The sequence below is a fragment of the Canis aureus genome, chromosome 5, assembly GCF_053574225.1.
Source record: "Canis aureus isolate CA01 chromosome 5, VMU_Caureus_v.1.0, whole genome shotgun sequence".
NCBI lineage: Eukaryota > Metazoa > Chordata > Mammalia > Carnivora > Canidae > Canis > Canis aureus.
The window spans coordinates 83,467,733-83,491,780 of NC_135615.1; the positions used below are offsets into that span (position 1 = coordinate 83,467,733).

The 24,048-nt window shown below is 52.4% G+C and overlaps 1 protein-coding gene and 1 long non-coding RNA gene across 6 annotated transcripts in view; one reads left to right on the top strand and one right to left on the bottom strand.

The window, feature by feature from the left end:
- Positions 1–24,048, bottom strand: part of KAZN (kazrin, periplakin interacting protein) — a 1,010,042-nt gene that overhangs the window by 294,513 nt on the left and 691,481 nt on the right. Inside the window, exons 1-2 of one of the 5 annotated variants that reach the window (XM_077899555.1) lie at positions 12,952–13,153; positions 931–1,071 (exon numbers count right to left, since the gene is read on the bottom strand). The exons of the other annotated variants lie outside the window; for them this stretch is intronic. The gene's annotated coding sequence lies outside the window, so the exon portion shown is untranslated. Of the gene's footprint in view, positions 1–930; positions 1,072–12,951; positions 13,154–24,048 lie in introns of those variants that run through there. 5 annotated transcript variants of the gene reach the window in all.
- On the top strand, positions 14,499–19,720 carry LOC144314911 (uncharacterized). The gene is made up of 2 exons (XR_013380758.1): positions 14,499–16,919; positions 17,346–19,720. It is a non-coding gene; the product is annotated as an uncharacterized LOC144314911 (long non-coding RNA).

A 24,048-nucleotide genomic window follows, 5' to 3' on the forward strand; every position in this document is an offset into this window, starting at 1 on the left:
ACGACAACCTCTCCATTTTCAGCGGGGCTCCCAGGAACTGCGCCAATAACACACATCACTGGGTGGGCACCTGACCCAGGCCAGGTAATCAGCATATTCCAACGTCCTGGCCATCAGGGACCTGAGAGCAACCCCAAGACCCTTGCTCGAGCCACTGAGAAAGTGCTGATGCTAAAATGGTTCTAGAGAGCCAGAAACAGCAGAAGGCAGGATGACCCCAGAGGACAGTCTGCCTGAAACCAAAGCCAGCCCAGAGGATGAGAGAACCAAGAGCTGAGGACAGATGACAACCCATGACTTTGCAGGTCTGGGAACCAATTAAGGCTTCCTTCCGTTTTATTTTGCGGAAGTCAGCGTGGAAAGCATTTGGGCTGCTATCAAGGAAGCCTCACTCCCACCACTGAGTGACCCGTGACCACCTTTGAGCGCACCAAGCAGTGTAGTAGTAGCGCAGACCTGTGACCTTGACCCCTGCGCTCCTTCCTCTCCTCCCAGGCTCCCCGGGCCCAACCTGAGATGCACCACCCCCGCCAAACATGCTGCAATTTAGCTTTGCCCTGCCTCCTCTTGCATTTCAGCTCCACCAAAGCAAGGATCGCAAGGGCTGCACGTCTCACGTGTCCACGCACTGAGCGGACGCGGGAGCCTCTGTCCGGCCGGGCTCGCTGCTGGGCGCTGTGTGCGGTTACGAGGAGCGTGAACCTCTGTGTCAGAGCCACGGGGGCTTTCACCACCTGGGCAGGCAGGTGTGACACAAGCTGAACGCCAGCGACTCCCGCCCGGGGTAGAGCCTGGCTCTTTTGTCATCTCTGCCTCCCTGGCTCCTGCCACCGAGGCTACCTGCAGGAGGGGCTCAGGTTTTTGACTGTGCTCAGTGGTGTAGATAAAAAGTGACAAAGTAATCCAAAAGCAAAAGAATTCACATCTCACCAGATGGGATGATTCAACGAAATGGCACACGAACTGACACTTCACGGTTTGGGGAGGCAGAGATGGGAAGATTCATCAGAGCCAGCAAAGCAAGTGAGAAGAAGTACAGGGAGAGACATCTCAAGGCTTAGTGTTCTAGAACTAGAACAAAGGGAAATGAAATTGGTTATTGGCTGGTGGGTTGATGGGCTCATTGTTTTTTTCCAGTCATTTATCCGTTTATTTATTCAATCACGTCTGTGTGAAAGCACTAGCTAATACAACAAATATTTATACGGGGCCCCGAGTAATCCCCGGCACAGAGCAGCTGCTGGATGAATGAATGAGCTTCTATTTCGTGCCTGCTATGATGTTAAGCTGAAGGAACACGCTAGTGAATAAAATAGACATGCACACTGTCCTTGCCATCCCAGAGCCTATAATCTAGCAGCTTGTCGACAAATATTTACTTATCCAGCACCTACTATGCGCCGGGCATCGCGGTGGGGAAGGACCTTCCTAATGGATTTGTCCTTTTGTTTATTCTGCTCGTTGACAATTGGAGGGGATTGCTTCCTGCACTGGGTTTTTTTCCAAATGTGAGGAGCCTTTTACTGTGGATGGTTTTGTTTTCCTGCATAGTTAACTCAAGCATGAAAAAGGTGAATGTGCCTTCCTACAAGGAAAACTCTTTTAAAAAAAAAAAATCACAGTAGACAGGCAACATTGAATTAGTTCACAGAAAGGCAATATTTGGGTTCTGGCTCAAATAGCAAGATTTAAATATATGACAGGGCCGCTCATCAGTTTCTCATAAAACATGCCACCAAACTGAAATTTTATCGAGGTTTACTTTCGTTTAATTTACCTTGAAAGGATTTTTTTTTTTTTTTTTGGTCTCAGAGGGCCATTCTGGAAAGCCAGTCTCTGAGCAAAAAATGAAAGCCTATGTATGGGCCAGGAGGCAGAGCAGGTTCTGAAACCCTGGAGGGAGGTCCCCTCTGCCCTCCTCCCCATGATAGTCAACATTAGCATCACTTAAGAGAAAAACCACACCACGCAGGTTCAGAAGGAAAGCCCTCGCCAAACTACCCTGACCCTTTTACCGTGTGGATTGTTGCTCCCAATCCTCTGAACCTGGTGGGTGCTGCTATTGCATCTTCCCTTCCAGGAGATCCAAGAGCCTCAACTGTTAGAACTTTGCAAGGCAACAAACTCAAGAAAGCATTGTAGGTGCCCAGGTCTCCAAATGCCCATGGGATTTGCCTGGGCCGAGGTAATCCAAGTGACTGGGGCTGCCAGCCAACCCCTCCACCAACTTCCTTCCATCGGACATTTATTAAGCAATTATGTGCTTCAGGCCTTGTGCTGGGGCTGGGGAGGTGAAGGTGATGAAGACAGGATCCTCATCCCGGAGTAGCTTGCTTGAGTAGTAGCTTGAGCTTGAGAGAAAGACAGAGCCATCCATCCATCCATCCTCTCAACCTTCCTTCCCTTGCCCGCCCTTCCTTCCTTCCTTCCTTCCTTCTAAAAATCAAACACTAAAATAAAATAAAATAAAATAAAATAATAAAATAAAATAAAATAAAAATCAAGCACCAGTGGGTCCTGGACATAGGGTGGATGAACCACGGGCTCCAGCATCCTAGGACAAGCGCTTGGCCAGTACCCAGGACCTCCACAGGAGCATAACGAGGGAGGTGAGGGGTATGATTCTGCCCCAGACTCTTGGGGGTGTTCACCACCCTGAGAAGAATTTCAAACATTAAGATCATGGCCCACAGAGCTCCCCGTCACTCCCCTCGACACAGAGGGCAGGACCCCCATCCCTACCGGCACCATGGAAGGCAAGTGTCAGTCATTCCCCAGGAAATGACAAAACTAGACTCCTAAATGCTCTGTTATTCCCAGATTTAGTAGCTGGAACCCCCAGCGTCTGGGGAAGGTGGAATCTTTCATTCTCCTAGGAACTGGCAGGAAGGGGAGCTAAGGGATTCCAGGCAAAGGCAGGAGAATGAGCGACGAATGGCGAGGAACAGCCTCACATGTGGCTCAGAGTCACGGTTGCATAAAGTGTAACGTGCAAGTGTCCGCTGCTGGAGCGGGGTCTGGGGGCCCAGGCCAAGCCACATGTGGGCTTGGAGGAAGTAGAGTGAGGTGATCAGATTCGTATTTTTCTTTTTCTTTTTTCAGGCACAGGGTAGGATGCTATTGGGGTCGAGGAGACTTTAGTGGGCGGTTGTTTACAATCCAGAGGCGAGAGGCAAACATGTGCAGCTGTAGGAGAGGTGAGGAGGAGAAGGGACCGGAAGGACGTAAGTGAAGGAGTTTGCTTGGGACTGGACGATTGGGGGACACTTCAAATCCCGCTCTTCCCCCAGTAATTATCTGGCCATCAGGTTAGAGGTTTCTTGCCCGGGAATACGGTCTGTGCACCTGGGACTGTAGCTCTCCGGCACATCACAGCGTCTTTGGTGCTATTATTCATCACCCCATTGGTTCGTTCCCCGAGCTGTAAGGATTTCTGAAGCCACAGCTCCCTGGAGAGGGACCAATTTGCCTCCTGGGGGCTGCTGGGTATTCAGCACAGCTCCAGTCTGCCCAGCTTGGTTCTGATCGACAACAATGCAGTTGTGCACGGCAGATGGCCTCCTGCTCACTGCAGATGTGTTTAGGTGCCTTTAGGAAAAGGCTGGTTTCTTTCCTCATTTTCACTGGGTGGCAAACCACTCAACACACCGGCATCCTACCTCCCCTTCTCTCGACCAGACGGGCTCAGGGTCACATTTTCTACAGCAGAATCCCACAGGCTCACCCCAAGACCCCTCTTGCTTGTAACACCCCAAAGCAGATGCAAGCCCCCGTTAAGTGTGCACAGGAATCCCTCTCAGGTAGGCAGGTCAACATTTTGTGATTCTGAGGCTCCGTGAGGACACCCCAATATTTCTGCTCTTTGGAGTGCCCCATGCTTTGGGCTCAGCCAGTCTGGCCCCTTAATCCATTTAACTTCTTGATTTGAAGGGACAGAAAAAGAAGCGGGGTTGGGAGAAGATGCTGGAAGGTCTTTGATGCACCCTAAGGTGAGAAACAATATGCCCTATTTCCTGAGCCACGTCTGAGAACGGGCCCTTAGTTTCCCTTCTATCCGAAGAGGATGGAACGCTCTGGATTTTGGAAGCATTTTGGGAACTCAAGGGGTTTTCGAGGCGTTTTGCTACGAAAAGAGCATGAGAACACTCCCGTAGGGATGCAGGTGCAGCAGACAATGCCGTGGTCTCTCGCTTTCATTCCAACACCAACATCTAATAAGGCTAAGCCAGGGGAGCAGTGGGCAGAGGACCTCCACGCAAATGTTTTCTCGCTCTGCACCATCCTGGATTTAAAATTTGTCTCCACCATTGAAATTATTTGTCACTTGGATCTGCATTTCCAGCATAGCATAGAGGGAAAAGAACATGGCTTTTGGAGCTTAGACTTAGTTTGAACCTAGATTCTGTTCTCTACTTGCTGCGTGACCTTTGTCAATTTGCTTCTCCTCCCTGGGGCACAGTTTCTTTCTCTGTACAACGTGGATCATAATCCTTCTTTTTTTTTTATTTTAATGAATGAAATCTACTGGGTAAACCTCTTTTGAGGGAAGAATAAGGTCTCATTTATAAAGCACACAGTTCCTAGGGGCTTCGGCAAATACCCTAAAAGTCACCTGCCCCACCTTCCTTCTCCTCTCCTAAAGCTCATTAGAGGGGGGTAAAGCCTAAGCTCCCTCCATGCCGGTGGTCAGGAAGCCAGGGAGAAGCCTCTTCGCTGCCCTGAATGAGTGGCCACAGGTCTATGATTTATTTGTTGATTAATTGGACACTTGGAGACAATTCCATTTCAATTACCTTATTGGCATGACAAGATATACAAAGGCTGCCAATGTCAATACATTAAGACTGAGTGTACCGGGGCAGCAGCCAGGGTTCACGGCCGTGCTGTGTCATCTGTGCTGTGGCCCAGGCAGCCTGGCAAGCATTTCATCATGATTGCTTCCTCCTTTCTGCTCCCGGAGAGAGGAGGTCCCTGCACACGATGGGCAAGCAAGGCTGAAACTGGTTTTAGGACCCCCACCCCCTCCCGGTCTCAGCCAAGGTTCTCCCAGGAAGGGAGAGAAGCCCCCGTGGCTCTGGTGCCAAGAACCAGAAATCATGCTGGCACCTCGGATGGGAGGGACTATTCTAAGATTCCAACCCCTAGGGGACATGTCTTATATAATCCACTTCCCTCGCGTGCACGCAGGACCCGTGAAGGGGATGGCATTTCACTCTCACCGTAAGGGTGCGTGCAACTGGTTAGCTGACGCTGACCTAAAGAAGAGTGGCCCGGTCAGGGTGGGCCTGACCTCACCAGGCGAGCCCTGCAAAGGGCCTGGGCCCTAAGCATTGAAAAACTTGAGAGAGGCGCTGCAAGGGCAGAGGGGCGAGGGGGTGCATGTGGCAAGGAACTGCGGGCTGCGTCCGGGAGCAGAGAGCCGCTCCTGGCAAATGGCCATTAAGAGAACAGGGGCCTCAGTCCCACAGCTGCAAAGGACCGAATCCTGCCACTCACTGCACGAGCTTGAGAGAGCTTGAGAGAAAGAGCACCAGCTCCTGGGGGATCCCCAGGTGGCTCAGCGGTTTAGCGCCTGCTTTTGGTCCAGGGTGTGATCCTGGAGTCCCAGGATCGAGTCCCATGTCGGGCTCCCTGTGTGGATGCTGCTTCTCCCTATGTCTGTGTCTCTGCCTCTCTCTCTCTCTCTCTCTCTCTCTCTCTCTATGTCTATCATGAATAAATAAAATCTTAAAAAAAAAAAAAAAGAGCACCAGCTCCTGAGAGGCACAGAGCTCAGGCAACGTCTGATTTCCGCCTTGTGAGACCCACGCGGAGAACCCAGGTCAGCTGTGCCCAGACCTCCGGCCCCCGGAGGTGGTGAGCTAGTGTCATGTGAAAGCCACTAAGTGTGAGAAAATCTGTCATCCCAGCAACAGTACAACACAAGGCAAGTGCACGGCCGCTTCCCCAGCCCCTCTCCGCTTAGAGACCTGCGGTGTCGGTGTCGGCTTCGCCCTGCACACCCGCGCCGTTGCTCTTTCCCTAGACGCTGGATCTCTTTGCTCCTGTCTGCACTCTGTGCATGAGGCCAGCCCCGTACCTCCCGAATGGATTCACTCATTCAAAAAATACCTGCTGAGTGGCAGCTATGTGCCAAGGCTTGTTCTCAGTTCCAGCTGCAAGTTTTCTTTGAAATCCAGTTCCAAAATCCGAGAGGGAGTCTGCTTGTCTGGGTTTGATTCATTGTGCAACGGCCGGTGTGAATGGCAAGGTCACCGTGAGCCCCGCACGGCCGCCGCGGCCTCGCCCGTGGACGGCCCCGTGACTCTGAAAGGGTGGGGTCATCACGAGGGGAGGACATTCCCCGAAGGGGCTTCTAGAGCAACGGGGAGCAAACATTTTCTCTAAAGGGGACGGACGGCTAGGAACACGTGAGGCTTTAAGGGCCACGTGGTCTAACTTGGCTCTGCCCCTGCAGAGTGCCAGCAGCCCGAGACAACCCTGACCGGCGAGCACGGCCGCGTGCCAATAAAACTTTATTTACAAAAAGCAGGCAGCGGGCCGAAGTTTGTGGACCTCTGTTCTAGAGTTGTGGTGAAAGAGAAGTCCTTTCCCCAATTCTAGAAGGAGAAGCACCCGATTTCTAGGGACCGGGAGGCAGGAAGGTGAGAGGTCGAAGCGACTGCTCGGTGGAGCCCGAAGCCCTGGGCCACTCCATCATTTGCCACTTGTGCCGTAAGGAGTCCCCGTGAACGCGGATGCTCAGAGGGACACGCACTCATTCCTCACAGATCTGCAGGTCGATGTCGGGCGGGGGCTGGAGGGCCAACATCGAAGCGTCAGCAGGCTTGTGTTCCTTCCCAAGGCTCCGGGGAGCATCCAGAGGCCGCCTGACTCCTTGGCTTGTGGTCCCAGCCTTCAACACCAAAGCACTTCCCTGCACCCTCCGCCTCTCCTCCCTGACGCTGGCCCTCCGGTCTCCCTCTTGGAAGGACTCCTGTGAGGACATCGGGCCCACCTGGGGGATCCAGGCTCATCCGCCATCGCCCCTCTGCAGTCTGCTCTGACACACGAGGTCACCCGGCCAGAAGTCCCAGGATTGGGACACAGGGAACTTCACGGGGGAGGGGGCGGGAGTGGGGGGGACTATTCCGTCTCCTGCGCCACGGGCTGCCTCTCAAGGGCTCCCCTTTCTCCTACTTGCACTGCCCGAGTCCGTTCTTAATTCAGCAGCCAGACGGGGCCTCTTGCAATCTAACGAAACCACGTCAGCCCTCTGGTCACCCCCAACCCCGGGGACTGATCTCACTCAGAGCCCCAGAGTCCTTACAGTGGCCTATAGACAGGTCAACGGATAATTATTTTATTGTTCAGACATGCGACTTTCCAGAGCAAAACCATTAGTCCATTAATCCAAAACCTATAAATCATTAGTGGGAGAACCATTAATCATCGTGCTGGGATTTGGGGCTTCAGCAGGTATTGCCCCGGACAAACAGGACAGACCTTTGCACTCCCCCCGCCCCGTGCTCCCCGTCTACCAGGTTCCCGCCTCATCACTCCTCCACCACACGCCTCCTTGCACGTCGGGGCGCCCTCGGGGTCTTGTCCCCGAGATCCACATGGACCCCTCACCCCCCTTCAAGTCTCTGCTTAAATGGCACCTCCTCCACGACGCTATCCTGGACCGCCCAGTTTCAAAAGTTGCACCATTTGCTCTCACGGTCCTCCCCGCCTGCAATATTCCGTCTCCGGAGTATTTCCCACCTCCTCGCCGACTCCTAAATGTGCCTTAACGTACTCAACATCCTTCTTTATCTGTCGCATTGTTGAGCTCTCCCATAAGGAAACAGGAATGTTTGACGTCAAGGATTTGGGCCTGCCTTGTTCTCTTCACCCTTAGCTCACCCACAGCAGCTGGCACACAGTTGGCCCCCAAGAAATATTTGTTGAATGAACGAATAAATGAACGAAGTGGGACTATGGCCCTGTCTCAACTTCTGTAGCCTAAATCTGTTCTGGAAATTGCATTTCAGGCCATGTGAGTGAACATACTGCTCCTTCTCCCTTGATCATCCTGACTGTCTCTTCTTCGCTTGTATAAAAAGGAATGCACGACCGCCAGTGTTTTGCAAAGTGTGGTCAGGGGACCACCCGCCCCAACAGCATTTGGGGAGCTTGTTAAAAATACGTGCTCAAGTCGGGGCGCCTGGGGCGGCCCAGTCAGTTAAGCATCTGACTCTTGATTTTGGCTCAGGTCGTGATACCAGGGTTGTTGAGATCGAGCCCCGCGTTGGGCTCCAGGCTCAGCGAGGAGTCTGCTGGGGATTCTCTCCCTCTCCCTCTACCCCTCCCCCTGCTTATGTTCTCTCTAAATAAATAAATAAAATTACATATATATATATGCTCAAGTCTTTCCCCAGCTTTAATAGGCCCGGGGCCCGGGAATCTATATTTTTGATAGTGAAGAAATACTCCTCTACCACATTCTTAGGCACGTGGAAGTTTGAGGAAACCTACAGGACGCACAGGAAACCTACACCCACCGCCCCGTCCGTCTGTCCCGAGCCCGTGCACGGTTTCCGGCTGTGAGCCACCAGGCCTGGCCGCTGGCGGTGATCAAGCTGAGGACGATCACCTGCAAACGAACAGGTGGGCTTGGGATTCCCGGGGGCCCCTCGCATCTCCAGGTCGCGCTTCTGCCGGACGGCCCACCACTGCTCTTCTTCTGAGCCATCTCATCCGCCTGCACATTCCCCCCGAGGCTTTTATTCTTCGAAGGCCACAGGTTGAGACTGTCGCCAGCCTCAAGCTTCAGCTCAAGCTCAAAAGCTTACAAATCACCAAGTCCCTGGGACAGTAAGTGGTTATTTCACAGCGAGTCCCTTTTACAATTTATAAAATCCAGAGCGAGAAAAGGAGCTTTCTCTTAAAATCGTTGGCGTTTCTCCTTTCTGGTGCCAGAGTGGCTATTACCCGGTGTGTTGCTTTGGAAATCCGGGAACAGGTGGAGGGGATAATAGAGAATGTCTGATAAGTAGCTTGGGCGGCTCCTGCTGCTTCGCCCTGCAGCAGCCGTCTGATGTTTGGGTATTTGGATCTCAATCTGGGGGACTGCCATGTGAAAATGGGTCATTAGGTGTGCTGGGGTTTGGCATGTTATCTCAGAGCCCGGCTGCTTGGAAACCTTCACTACCCGGGCCTTGTGGACTGTGGGCGGCCTCGGGATCCAGCCCAAGCACCCCAGGTGGGCAAAAACCAGGGTGGGATTGGTCGAAGAAGAAGGAAATCCTATGTCTCTCCTGTGTTCCCTTCAAAAAAATAAATGCCTCTTTGGAAACAACATGACCTATTCCACATGGTAAAAGCCACGAAGTGGATCTTCATATGAGCACATCTATCACCCTTTTGATGTGTCAGGCCTTGGGAACTTTCTGGTCTGCCTGGAGATTGGGGAACCCAACTGAATCACAAGGAGTCACGGATAGAAAGGGGAGGAGAGAGTAGTGGTGCGTCTAAGGTCAGACCGTGAGATGCCCTGGGCCCACAGGCCGGCCGGGTCACCTGGAGGGAGGGCGGGCGGGCGCGCTCTAGAAGCGTCCCCATACCCACAAGGAGAGCTACCGCGGGGGCCGGCCAGCCCCGTCCTCTGCACGTCACAGGCCCCATCACGTGTAACGCCACAAGACAGGCGCTTGCTCTCCAGAGTGTGGCCCCTAGACCAGCCGCAACCCCGTCACCAGGGAGTCCATTAGAAATGCAGGATCTCAGGTTCCTCCGACACCAGATGGATGCTCATTGGCAGTTTACTGAGATCCCCAAGTGGTTCCGGGGTACCCTAGCCCCTGAGAGGCACTGAATTACGTGCTATTTTATCCCCATCCTAAAGGTGAGGAAGCCCCGGAGACCCAGGACGTTCCTAAGGGGTGAGGTCATCACTTGAACTCAGATACTCTGACCACGATTTGCAAGGGTCCCCCTTAGAGGAGGGAACCCGTGAGTTGAGCCTGCAAACGGCGGGGGTAGAGATGAAGGGCATTGTGTGCAGAGGGCACGCGTGAGCCAGGGCAGGGAACAGAGGGCAGCTGGGACCAGCTGGGGCTCAAGCTGTGAGGTGAGCCAAGGGAAGGTTCCATCCGGAGAGGCTGGCAGGGGCCCAACCCGGCGAGGCCAACGAACAGAGCTTCCATGGCTGAGGCTACTGGTCCTTGAACCCGCCTTGAACATCGAATAGACCCTGGGAAGTCACAGGGCCCCGAGCCTTGGAGAAGTGCTCCATTTGCAGAACCTTCCAGAACTTCCGTGAGCTCCTGCAAGAAGGGCCATGTGGACCCCTGGCAAGGAGCATCTACCCGACTCCAGAGGCTCCCAGGAGCCCCCCTGGGGGCACGTGACCACATTTCCACCTGCTGGAAAGCTGCTCCGGCTGCGGGCAGGTCTGAAAGTGGGTGCGGCGTGAGGGCAGAGGGGCCAAGACCTTCTCTGTCCCCACCTCCCCCCGGAGCTGCCCTCGGGGCTGGGGACAGAGGGCCCTGCTTCCCTAGAGTCCCCCTCGGGCCCCTTGGCTTCACAAAAGACCTACACCAGCGTAGTGAAGTCTTTATTGGTACAAGTGAAAATCCTCCCCGGGTTTCCCTGCACCAAGCAAAACAGGCAGCAGCAGAGATCCTTCGGGAAAGCGGTGCGGGCGGCGCGAGCCCTGGGAGCGGGTGCTCTGCGCTTTACGTCTGGGCTCACGGAGGGTCTCACGCAGCTCTGGACTTGTGCAGAGCGGGGTGGGGGGGGAGCCGCGAGTGCGAGCCCGTCCCTCCCCCCCCCCGCCTGCTGGGATCCCCTGGGCGTCTCTCCCCTTGCTTGCAGCCCCACCGTGTGCCCGGGCCACTTCCATCACCCGAGCAGCTGGGCTTCCACACCTGTGCGGCAGCAGGTGCAAGGGCCCAGGGGCCACAGGCAGAGCTGATGAGTCTGCAGCCAAGGACCCCAAGAAACCCTCAGAAGGACGAGAGTCCAGCACTCAGCCACTTGTCTTCTCAGAAAGTGGTTTCCCAAGCTGTCTGGAACTACGTTTTTCCGAGAGGCCTCCACTTGTGTTCTGCGACCCCAGGCGGGAACCCCTCCACTCCATCGCTGCACGCAGGGTGCAAAAAAAAGATGTGCTTCCATTCCTCTGTGCATTCAGAAAATATTTACCAAAAAAAATAAAAATCTAATTTGCAGAAGATACTGAGAAAACCCCTGGGTGTGCCTTAGGGCAGAAGTTGCCAGATTTTTTTATTTTTTTTCTGGGCAGTCTTAGAGTCTCTATAATTTTTCATGGCACCTGTAAGGCTACAAGAAATCCCTAAAAAGCTTTTTTTTTTTTTCTAAAAAAACTTTTTTTTTTTAAATCAAGCAGCTAGGGCCAAAAGCTTCATAAGTCTTTTTGGTCTAATAATGTCATAGCCCGTTGAAAAGAAAATGCACAGAGATGGAAAGGAAAAGCAATCGTTTTACACTGTTCTTCAATACACACAAGTGTACAAATGGAGTGTGTGGGCCTGTGGGGCACCGCAGAGCTCCTCCCACCCTGAACTCAGATTGGAAATGACCACCCTCATTTCCCGTAATGCGCTGACTTCCTTTTTTTTTTTTTTTGTATATTTTTTTATTGGAGTTCGATTTGCCAACATATAGTATAACACCCAGTGCTCATCCCGTCACATGCCCCCCTCAGTGTCCATCACCCAGTCACCCCCACCCCTGCCCACCTCCCTTTCCACCACCCCTCGTTCGTTTCCCAGAGTCAGGAGTCTCTCATGGTTTGTCTCCCTCTCTGATGTTTCCCACTCATTTTCTCTCCTTTCCCCATTATTCCCTTTCACTATTTGTTATATTCCCTGAATGAGTGAAACCATATGTTTGTCCTCTGATTGACTTACTTCACTCAGCATCATCAAGACAGTGCGATACTGGCACAAAAACAGACACATAGATCAATGGAACAGAATAGAGAACCCGGAAATGGGCCCTCAACTCTACGGTTCAACTAAGATTCGACAAAGCAGGAAAGACCATCCACTGGAAAAAGGACAGTCTCTTCAATAAATGGTGCTGGGAAAATTGGGACAGCCACGTGCAGAAGAAGAAAACTAGACCATTCTCTTACACCGTACACATAGATAAACTCAAGATGGATGAAAGATCTTAATGTAAGACAAGATTTCATCAAAATCCTAGAGGAGAACACAGGCAACACCCTTTTTGAACTCGGCCACAGTAACTTCTTGCAAGATACATCCATGAAGGCAAGAGAAACAAAAGCAAAAATGAATTATTGGGACTTCATCAAGATAAAAAAGCTTCTGGACAGCAAAGGATACAGTCAACAAACTAAAAGACAACCTCCAGAATGGGAGAAGAGATTTGCAAATGACCCATCAGATAAAGGGCTAGTATCCAAGATCTATAAAGAGCTTATTAAACTCAACAGCAAAGAAACAAACAATCCAATCAGGAAATGGGCAAAAGACATGAACAGAAATCTCACAGACAAAGACATAGACATGGCCAACACGCATATGAGAACATGCTCCACATCACTGGCCATCAGGAAAATACAAATCAAACCCATAATGAGATCCCACCTCACACCAGTGAGAATGGGGGAAATCAACAAGACAGGAAACCACAGATGTTGGCGAGGATGTGGGGAAGGGGGGACCCTCCTGCACTGTTGGTGGGAATGTGAACTGGTGCAGCCACTCTGGAAAACTGTGTGGAGGTTCCTCAAAGAGTTAAAAATAGACCTGCCCTACGACCCAGCAATTGCACTGCTGGGGATTTACCCCAAAGATGCAGATGCAGTGAAACGCGGGGACACCTGCACCCCGATGTTCACAGCAACAATGTCCACAGTAGCCCAACTGTGGCAGGAGCCTCGGTGTCCATCGACAGATGATGGATAGAGAAGCCGTGCTGTCTATATATGCTGACCTGCTTTGGAAGGGAGGAAATGCCCAAATCCCAGCTTCCCGAAGAAACGATGTCATCAAAAGGTGTGTCGCAGCATCTGGGGAAGCAGGACTTGCCTCGAGCTAGTACTTTCCTCAGTGACCGACAGGTGTCACTGTGGGTTTCTTTGCAAACTGAACACCTGCCGCAGCACCGGGCACTGCACCGGGCATCCGGGCACGCGGGTGCCGTTGGGTGCCGTTGGGTGCCGTTGGGTGCCGTTGGGTGCCGCGACCGCCGAGCCCCACGCGCTCTGCACACAGGCTCTCACCGCACCGCGCGACCACCGCACGAAGCAGGGACCCCCATCCGCCCCTTTCACAGGTGAAGAAACTGATGCCCGACAGCAGGTGAAGGCGCTTGCTCAAGATCACCAGGCACGGCGGGGACTCACACCCAGGCCAGCCGGAGCCAGAGCCCGTGCTCCTCACCTCCCCGGCCCCAGCACAGTCCAAGGCCTGGGTTCAAGGCTAGGCTGAACTTACTCACTGGCTGTGTCTTTTCACGAGTGTCCCAACCTCTCTGGTGCTTGAGCTCACAACTGCCGTTTGTGTACCTCAGGCAGCTTTCTGCAAGTGGATGGGTTTTTTTTTCTTTTTTAAAAGATTTTATTTATTTATTCATGAGAGACACACAGAGAGAGGCAGAGACGCAGGCAGAGGGAGAAGCAGGCGCCCTGCAGGGAACCCGATGCAGGATTCGATCCCAGGACCCCAGGGTCAAGCCCTGGGCCAAAGGCGGTGCTAAACCACTGAGCCCCTCAGGGGGTCCCAAGTGGATGGTTTTTACAAGGGACACAGGATGTATGGAGAAGGCTCGGCACTAACTCAGAGGCAAAACCTCCTACGATGGGAAAAGGAGAGTCGAGGAAGGAGAGAGAGGCGGGAAGAGGAAAACCATGTCAAGGGCAGGCCCTGGAGCAAGACTTTCAGGACCACAGGGAAGACACAGCGCTCGGCCCGGACGCCCCTGGCTTGGGCATCTTGACGACTGGCCTGGAGCTGACAATGCAGGAGTTTTTAATCACTGAGTTCAAAATGGATGGGAAAATGCGTGGTGCCTGATGGAAGCTTTTAGTCCTAATTGCTCAAAAATAATAACAATAAAACCCCACCAGCCTCTGTAATTCCCAGGCAGTGCTTTTCTTTTCATTAGGCATTTCTATCTGCTCGTGATGCTATTGTCAAGTGTTCATCAATGCTAATGACGCAGTTCTCCAGAGCCCCATTTTGCCCCAGAAACTGGAAGGGACATTGTTAAGAAAATACATTCCTCACGCCACGATGGATACGTCAGACGGGAAAGCGAACAGAACGCGAGCCGGGGGGATCCCTGGGTGGCGCAGCGGTTTGGCGCCTGCCTTTGGCCCAGGGCGCGATCCTGGAGACCCGGGATCGAATCCCACGTCGGGCTCCCGGTGCATGGAGCCTGCTTCTCCCTCTGACTATGTCTCTGCCTCCCTCTCTCTCTCTCTGTGACTATCATAAATAAATAAAAATTAAAAAAAAAAAAAAAAAAAAAAAAAAAGAACGCGAGCCAGGGCCTCCTCCGCAGCTAAGGGGCTGGGGGTGGGGGTGTCCTTGCAGGGCTTGTGGAATCCGCCAGGCCTGAGCCCCGGGTCCCCCGCTGTTGCCCACGGGGAAGAGTCCGCCGTCGGGGAGTGAGGGGAAGGTGACATTCGAGACCCCTGTGTCCCGGTCCCGGCTCCGCCACTTAGCGGCAGGTCAGGAGGGAACGTTCTCCCGGGAAAGCATCACACCCACTGGGCCGAGGTCCCAGGCAGAGATTTTGGGTGCTGGCCTGGGACCTCGCCTTCTGGATGCTTTCTTTACGGCTCAAGTTTGGCAGAACCCGGGCAGGCGAGGAAGTGGCCCCACGTGTATACTTTGGCTTCAGGCTCCTGGGCTCGGGTCCTAAGCCTGCCCTTTCCCAGCTCCTGACCTCCGGCAGGTCTCGGGACGCTCTCTCTGCCTTTGCTTCGCCGCAGGCAAGGTGGACGTCCTCGGGTCTTACAAGGATTGAACGGGTTAAAACACGGGAGCGAGATACACAGGAAGCGCTCGGCACGCCAGTAAACACAAGCAAGCGCTCTTGATAAATGATCAGTTATGAAGGGGGGTCAGCAAACTTCTGTAAAGGGCTGGACGGTAAATACTTGCAGCTTTTTTTTTTTTTTTTAAGATTTTATTTATTTACTCACGAGAGACACAGGCAGAGGGAGAAGCAGGCTCCACGCGGGGAGCCCGACGCGGGACTCGATCCCGAGACCCTGGGGTCACGCTCTGGGCCGAAGGCCGATGCTCAACCGCTGAGCCCACCAGGTGCCCCCACTTGGGGCTTTCTTTATAGCCTTGCACCCCCTCTGACACAAGTGTTAAACCGAAACACACGAGCATGGCCATGTCCCAATATAGCTTTACTTATGGACACTGAAACGTGATTTTCACCTAGGGTGGAATCTTCAGACACTTTTCTTTTGTTTTTTTCCCCCATCACTAAAATACGTTAATGCATCGGAGTTCGTGGGCCGTCCAAACCAGGGGCAGGTGTCTGCTGACCCTGTTTTAGGGTCCTAATGTTATTCATCTCCAGTCAGTGAAGTCTCTGGCCTGAGACATGTCCCTCTTCCTCTTGTTCTTCACGGAGAGCCAGCAAGTCCTGCAAAGGAAAACATTCTGGGGATGCAGAGCGGAGCAGGCCCCGATTCGAAGGGTGAACTCTTCGCCAGCCGCACTGTGTTCGTGAGCCAACACACAGGTCTAAATTTGTGCGTCTTCCAGCTCTGGGATTCCTGGTTCTTCCTTCAATCTCTTGATACTGTTGGAAAGGATTCATCGATGGACATTTTACAGATGAGGACACCAAAGTCTGGAGGGGTTAAGGGATTTGTTCAGGGTCATAAAGTCTGTGAGTGCCAGAAGCAGGATTTGAACCTGTGATCCCTGAGCCCCAAATCTGTGGCCTGAAGTGTTAGGCGGGCGAGGCAGCCACGTCAGCGTGCGGGCTCAAGACCTCGGCAAAAGCAATACGACGGCAAGGAAAAAGGCTTGGGACACAGGAAGCTGAGATCTGGTGGCGATGGGACTGTCCTGCAGAATCACCTGGGGGCCCTCTGCCAGCGTGCGGGCTCCCGGGCCACATCCTAGATGCCCTGAATCAGCCTCTCTGAGGGGGTGGATCCTAGGAATCCGAATTTGAGCAAGCAGCCAGGTGATTCTGGGACTTGCTGTACTGGGCCTGTCAGCGTTGATCCACTTAGCTCGTAATTAATTCATCCAAATAATTCACCGAGAGGTGCCTGGGGCACTGGGAAGCAGCTGAGTCAGGAAGGCCTGGATTCAAGTCCAGGGCCTATTTTGTTCCCCTCTGCATCTGCGTCCGCTCTGCCCAGTTTTGGATTATCCCACAGCCTTATTGAGCAAGAAAAGGAAAAAAAGAACATTTTGGGACAACCCAGTATTTTATAATCCAATGTTTTGTCGACATCTTTATTTCTTTCAGAAAGAACACAAACAACCCACGCCATTTGGCTTGACAACCTCACATGTGTATATGGTTTATACAGAGAACTGGTTTTGGGTGGGGGCCGGGGGCGCGCTCACAGGATGACGTGCAGATGGCGGCTTAGCCTCTGCGACCAGGGGCCCGAGTCCAAATATTGCTGCCACCACCTTCCAGATGGGTAACTTCACAGAGGAAATTGCAACAGTTTACATTTAACAGGGTTGCTTTTAGGATGAAATAAGTTCATCTAGGCCTGAGGTCTGCAAACCCAAGTGTGCATCCAAGTCACCTGGAGGGCAGGTTACCACACCGATTCCAGGCCCACCTCCAGCGCTGCTGATGTGTCGGGTCTGGGGTGGACCCCGAGAATCTGCATTTCCCACAAGTTCTCAAGTGCTGCTGCTGTTGCCGGGCTGGGGATCCCCCTTTGAGAACTACAAGTGCAGGTAAATAGCTCAGGCAACGTGTCTGACCCTCAGCATTGCAATCACTGCAAGGATTTCTTGGTCTTGCTGTCATTCTATATAGGGGCACTGCAATGACCTTTGCAGGGCTCACAGGTGCTTTTTATTTTTTTCCTTTTAATATTTTCCAAGGAGTATTTTTTTATGAGTTAAGTCATGATTCAAAATCCCAGGGTGGGGATCACCGTGTGCCCAGGTCTCCCTTCCACATCTGGGGCAAGGACGGAGGGCAGAGAAGAGGTGGCACCAGTTCAGATGACCCCAGAAATGTGCTGTCCACCTGGTGGTCATCCTCGCTGACAGCCGGGAAGCTCGGCCAGCAGTTCCTGGTCTGGGTCTGGTTGGGAAGGCAGCTGCCGAGGGAACAGTCCGGTAGTTCTTGGCTTTGGGTCTTCTGTCTTGGAGCAGGTGCTAAAGCAGCTCAGTGCCGTGGGGCCCAGCTTCTGACGGCCTTTGCGCAGCCTGGTCCGGTCCGGCCTCTACTCGCTGGACACACGCTCGTGGAAGGGCGACTGTGGACAGCGCCCTCCAGCCGACCGCTCCGTGAGAACGATGAAGACTGAGGTAGGTGCGGGGGATCCTGGGGCCCAAGCACACATCTGCTGAGATGCTGGGAACACATCTCCCGGGGGGCACTTCTTCCTGTGACCCCTGGTGACAAGAGCCCCCACCCACCCGCACGGACCCCATATGTGCTCTGGTTTTCCCAGTTGTTCTGCATGATGTACATCTGCTTCTCCCAAGCACCAGCTGTCCGTGCCCAGCTGGGAGCTGCTTCCTCAGCGAGAGCCCAGGTAACTCTGCAACGAGGGCTCATCACAACTCTTTCTAGTCCCCATGGGTGGCCTCGCCCAGGAACCAAACCATTAAAAGCCTCGCACACAAATCCAGTGGCAGGTGAGGTGACATTGCCATTCGGAATGTCCCAGCCACACCTGTCTGGATGTTTAGACTGTCACCACACACAGACGTCTGGAGCAGAACTGGCACCAAACGAGGACAGTGCCCAGCATGACCGGAGGGCTCCGTGTGGATGGCCCCCTGAGCCTGTCCAGTTTCCACTCTCTGAGAGCAACGAATACCTCGGGCCTCGCTGCTCCAAGAGTGATCCAGGACCAGCACCGTCAGCATCACCGGGACACATTACAAATGCAGGTTCTCAGCCACCCCAGACTTGCAGAGTCAGAATCTGCATTTTGACGAAATGGCCAGGTGGCCTGTATGCCCAGGACAGTTTGAGAAGCGCTGAGCGAAGGGGCTTACTGGGGAAGGCGCCCACGGGAAACTGGGACTGCAATCTTGGCCTAGTAACTTAGTAACTGGGTGATGAATGGAATATCCTCCCTGGGCCCTCCGAGCCTCGGCCTTCTCATCTGTAAGATGGGAACGATGGTGACACGGCCGTTGCAGGCTTAATTCATCCCTATGCCAGATATCTGGGTGCCCACCATGTGCCAGGAGCCATGAGAGGCACTGGAGCTGCAGCATGAAGAAAGGATAAGACAGGCCCTGCCCCTAGCCTCTTGGAACCTAGGGTTGGTTAGGGGGCTTAGGAATTCACGACACAAACCAGCGTGAGATGACGTCTGCGGCAGAGTAGAGGCTGCGGAGGAGAGGTGCAGAGTTGCCACCCCTGGGAGCGGGGGTCCCTGATGAAGTGATATCCATACTGACACATGAAGAAGGGCAGGTGAAGGTGAATGAGGTAGAAGAATGTTCCAGAATGCTGAATGTGTGGGAATTGGATGCACCTGACACCACAGTATCTGCCCAGCAAGGAAGGGAGAGTATTAGTCACCTACAGCTGCATAACAAATATCCCCAAACCGCTCTGTATTTAGAGTTAAAATTTGGCATGTAGCTCTCTCCTCTCCTTTGGGAAATTAAATTATATGCTCAGGGAAGGAGGATGCTCTGTTTGTATTTTGGGGGGCGGGGGCAGGTAAGCGGACAACCATCTCCTATGTGCCTGGTGCTTGCTAATAGGAACTCAATACCTCCTTCTCAATGAACTGGTGCTGTGTCCTCAGGCCTTTTGGTCATTTTCTCCTAACACTTGGGATGCTGCGGGGTGGAGGCAACAGCACCAGCTTCTTCCGAACTTGACAGGGGAAGCGAACATTGATGAAGGAAGAGGGAAGAAGGACAGGAGGGAGTTTGAGAAGCAGTAATTGAAAAACTAGACAGACCGTGGAAGAATTATAAACAGAAAGCCCCATTCTGCTGCGGCCCATCAGAGCCAGAGGGGCAGCGCACGGAAGGGATGAGCAGAGAAATCCCAAAGACCAGGATCGGAAACAAATGAGCTTTAATGGAACATTTCAGTTCTGGAGAAAAATGTGAACACCGAGTAGAGATAACCACGGAGATAACCACTCAGGCACTACATTTGTGGAAGTGTCATCCAGGCACCAAACGGGGAAGAAGGAGGCAGAAACACAATTGGTTTAATTTTTTAGATTAATTGTGAGCAGTCAATAATGTGGCTCATCCGGGGGCCCAGAGGCGTCTAAGCTATGCTGAGTAATCTCCTTAGGTTGGTAATTATTGTTTGCATTTACAGAATCAAGGCCACAAAAAGGTGGTTTAGAGAAAGCCTCACCGAGCTGGGGGACCGTAATCCTAGCTTTCCCAGCACATCTGGAATGCGGCAGCGATACTATGGTTTCCAGGCGGAGTGTAAGAAGAAAAAGGAAAAAAAAAAAACACACCAAAAAAACCTTCCTTTCGTCCCTTGCTTTGTGGCTGATTCACCACCAATTCCAAATAATTCACTTTTTCCCCATTTTTATTTTAATTCAAAAATTGGTTGGGCGATTTAAAAAGTACATAAAAGAACAAATAAAATTATAGTGTGCATTCCCCTCACCCAGAATTACTCACTGTTATCGTCTTGCCCTGTGTGCTTTCTTTGTGGTTTTCGTTTTAAGAAAACACATTTTTTCTTTTTTTTTTTTTTTTGGTAACAACGAAACAGATTCCTTTGAAAAAAAAAAAAAATCAATCAGTGCAGAACATGGCCAAGGCAGAAAGCGTGAAGATGATCCCCGATTCGACCACATTTGGTGGATGTCGTTGCAAACGGCTTTCTGTGCTCCCGTGTGGGGAGAAACCTCATGAGGGCAGGGCTCCCGTCTGTTCCCATCGCCTCTGGGTTCCCAGGGTCTAGGACAGTGTCGTCTAGTGTAGCTGCTGAGAGACTGGCCGAAGGACAGACAGTCTGAGCCAGGCTGTGTGCCACACTGGCGGCTGGTTTGAGGCATCGCCTCCCACCCCGTGCCCCCGTGTTCAGCTCTGGGGGGCATGCAGGTCCCCCGGGAAAAGCAGAGGCAGGTGGAGGAGGGAGGAGGGAAGGCCGAGGCTGACCTGCCGTCCGCACCAGGCGGCGCTGTGACCTGGCATCGGGCACAGGATGCCCTTTGTACAGCTCACTGGCCTCAAACCGATGAGGCTCCTTGCACCACAGGCCACAGTCAGCAAGCTCTGGCCGCCGATCCCTTGGCGCACCTGCAGCCCCCTTCTGGGCCTCTGCTACCATTGGGACGCTCAGGTGGATGCATCTAAGACAGGACTCGGATCGGAGGGTCAGAGGGTCCCTCCGGGGAGGGAAGGTGGCAGCCCTGCAGGCCGGGATGAGGATCGGAGGACATAACCCACAGGCAGTAGAGTTGGGAGCAGGAAAGGAGACGCTGAAACGAGGCCTGGGATTTGCTTCACCTCCCCCAGGACCTGCGGCCGGGGAAGGGGATGGATCCGGGTTTGGATGGGGTTGGACCGGTACGGGGCTGATGGGGTTGGGTGACAGTACGTGAGCGCTCTACGGCACTGTCCATCACTCTGCGGGTTCAAAAGTCCCCTCAAGCAAAAGATGAAGAGACAGAGAGACACAAAGTCAAAGAAAAAGGAAAGTAACTTCCCCTACGTGCATTTTTAAAAATTATTATTATACAATAAAAGACGTGCTCACTGGGAGGAGAGCTTCAGCAACCCAGGAGTGCAGGTTGTGAAAAACATTGGTGAGTGCCTCCCGGGTGTACACACCCACTCCCCAGGGGCCTCTGGACACATCCCTCTCATTGGTTTCCTGTGAATGTGCAAATATCTATCTGGATGTGTAAGGTCAACACATTTTCACGTGCATTAAAGCGAAACAAAACGAGGTCACAATGCAGGACTATTTCTTCTCATCCAGTCAAATGGACTGTGAACGAGGTTTTTCCTGCTTTCAAACCATACATTGTATGTTAACAACAAGAGAGAGACACTAGTACAACCACTTTGTGACCTGAGAATGCTACAACGTGTAAGATTTGCAAAGCGCCCAATTTCTCTTAATGACAAGATCAAGCCGGCTCTCCAACGGATATATAATTGCATTTTACAGAAGTGGATTGTCCAGTACACAGAGGCAGGGCAACTTGTTTATTTTATTTTATTTTATTTTATTTTATTTTATTTTATTTTATTTATTATTTTATTTTATTATTTTATTTTATTTTATTATTTTATTTTATTTTATTATTTTATTTTATTTTTTATTTATTTTATTTTATTTTTTATTTATTTTATTTTATTTATTTATTTTATTTATTTTATTTTATTTTATTTTATTTTTTATTTTATTTATTTTATTTTATTTTATTTTATTTTATTTTATTTTATTTTATTTTATTTTATTTTATTTATTTTTTCAACTTGTGTATTTTAAACGACTCTGTCCCCCAGTCACCTCTCTGTGTCCATGTGGACCCGTCTGCACACCATCTTTAGCGACCTCACCTACTCCTCCGTATAGGGAGGTACTACTGTGTATTTACCCAGTGCGACCTGCTGATGAAATTAGGATTTCAATGCACTCTTACAAGAAGCGCTGCTGCGGTGGGCGGTCTCGTCTATAGATCTCCGCCAAACCTACTTAGTATTTCTGAAATCCTGGAAATGTGTTGGAAATCTGAGCAGACATCACCAAAGTGCCTTTCAAACGGACTGTACTGATTGGCACTCCCGCTGTCGGAAGAGCAACGTTACCCCTGGGCTAAGGACCCAAGCCCAACCGGATGTCAGCCCAGGACGGGGCTGCGTTCGGGGTTCCCATCTGGCCAAATGACACCTGTGCCGAGCTCTGTGATCCTCCATCGGGGCTACCATCAAGGGCACTGGCCCGTCCTGGCTTCTCAGGGAAACCACACATCGCCCCGCGTGTGCACCTGCCTCTGTACACGTGACTGAAATAAAGGAAATAAAGGAAGGGGCCAGTGTAGACAGCGAAGGTCCCAGGGAAACATGCTGGAGGGTACCCCAAACTCCTTGACCCTGGAGGCAGCAGGGAAATTCCTTCAAAAAGGAGGATGAGGCAGTGAGAGAAAGCGGGGACTCCCGACATGAGTGAAAGGCTCGTGGAAAGTCTGCAAAAACGGTTAAGAAGAGCCAAGATGAGAAGGGGAACCGGAGACCGCACGGAAAGGTAGGCCGAGAGAAATGCTGCCAGGAACGCGAGGCAGGAAAGGTCAGCCGCCAAGCAAGACGACTGCGTCCGAGCGAACGTGCGCAAGTCATTCGGGGACTGGGCAGGTGGATGCCCCCCATTATTCCTGGCAGGTTCCAGAAGGAGACAAGAAACTTTCGGGGCAAGAAAGAAAAACCGGAACTTGGAAAGGAATCCGAGTCCCCGTGGCATCGTTCAGCCGAGACAGGCGCAAGAAGGACCGTGGAGGCATTTGGGATCCAGCTGGGAATTCTGAGCGCAGCTCAGACCGAAACAACGGAGCCGCCGGTTCTTGTCCCGTTGACTAAAGAGGCTTCAGGGGTGAGAGAGGGGGCAGGGCAGCCCTTCTCCGGTCCAAGCTGCCGCTGCAGTAGGCAGGCGCCGAGGACGCCAGCTCACAAAAGCTGGCATCTTCCAACGGCGGCTCCTTTTGGTGCATTGAGAGGAGGCACAAGAACCGAAACACAACCCCCCCTCGCTGGCTGGGGGGCTTGAGACGTGCCCCTTACGCTCCCCAAGCTTTGGCTGCCTCAACTACCAGCCCCTTCACCCGCCCACCCTTCTCCTGCTCTCCCTCTTGTTCACTCCACTCTAGTCCCTCCGATTTCTTTGCTGCCTCTCAAACCTGCCTCAGGGCCTTTGCACTGGCCAGTCCCTCTGCCTGGACCACCCTCCCCAGCACCTGCACGGCTCTCTCTGTCATCTTTGTTCGCATGTCACCTTCTCAGAGAGGCCCACCCCACCCACACTGTCCTTAAAACTGTACTTTCCCTCTCCTTCCACGTTTTTTCTTCATAGAGCTCATCACCTTCTAACAGACCCACTGAAGGGAACCTCCTTACTTATTTTATTGCCCGAGTTCTCCCCCTGGAATCTAAGCCCACAGGAGCACTCGGTGGACGCCTGCTTTACTCATTCATCCTCTGTCGTATCACCGACGTGCAGCACAGGTGCTCGGCACACGGTGGACGTACATCTACTGAGGTTCTGTAGGTCCGTCACCAGTGTCGTCATCGTCATCTCTGTCGCCATCACCAGTGAAAGTATGTCATTAACTCAACCAAAACGTATTCCTCGCCCAGTATGTTGTCCCCTGGACACAATCCCGGAGACCAGCAAGCAGGCAGACGTGTAACAGCCTATGTGCCAAGTGGAGCGTGTGGCTTGGTCACAGGATGATCGTAACCAGATTGCGGCCACCTTCCAGATTAGGGCCGTTCTCACAAGCCAAGGCCGCACTCCTCAAGGTTCAGACGATCCCGGTCTCGACACAAAGTAGTCGGTGAGGTTGAAACGTGTTGACCTCAAGCTCCCCGTCTTCCCTGTCTAGGCCCTGTTGACCACGCCGTCCAAGCAAGCACATGGGGGCCTCCTGCTGCCTCCGTCATACCCCACAGGGACCCAGGGCTCCTCTTGATCATAAGATAAAGGCAGAAAGAAAGGGTGGAGGCTCAGAGACTCAGGGGCCTCCCCCATTGCTCCCCCATTGCTTCTGGAGTGTGGGCATCCGGAAGGCCAGTGGCACTCACCACGGAAGGTCTCCTCAAATGCGTGGCTTGTGCTAAACTCCCACAGCTTGAAAACCGAGAGACAGGAGGTACCAAATATTTAATAGTCGGCTTAGAG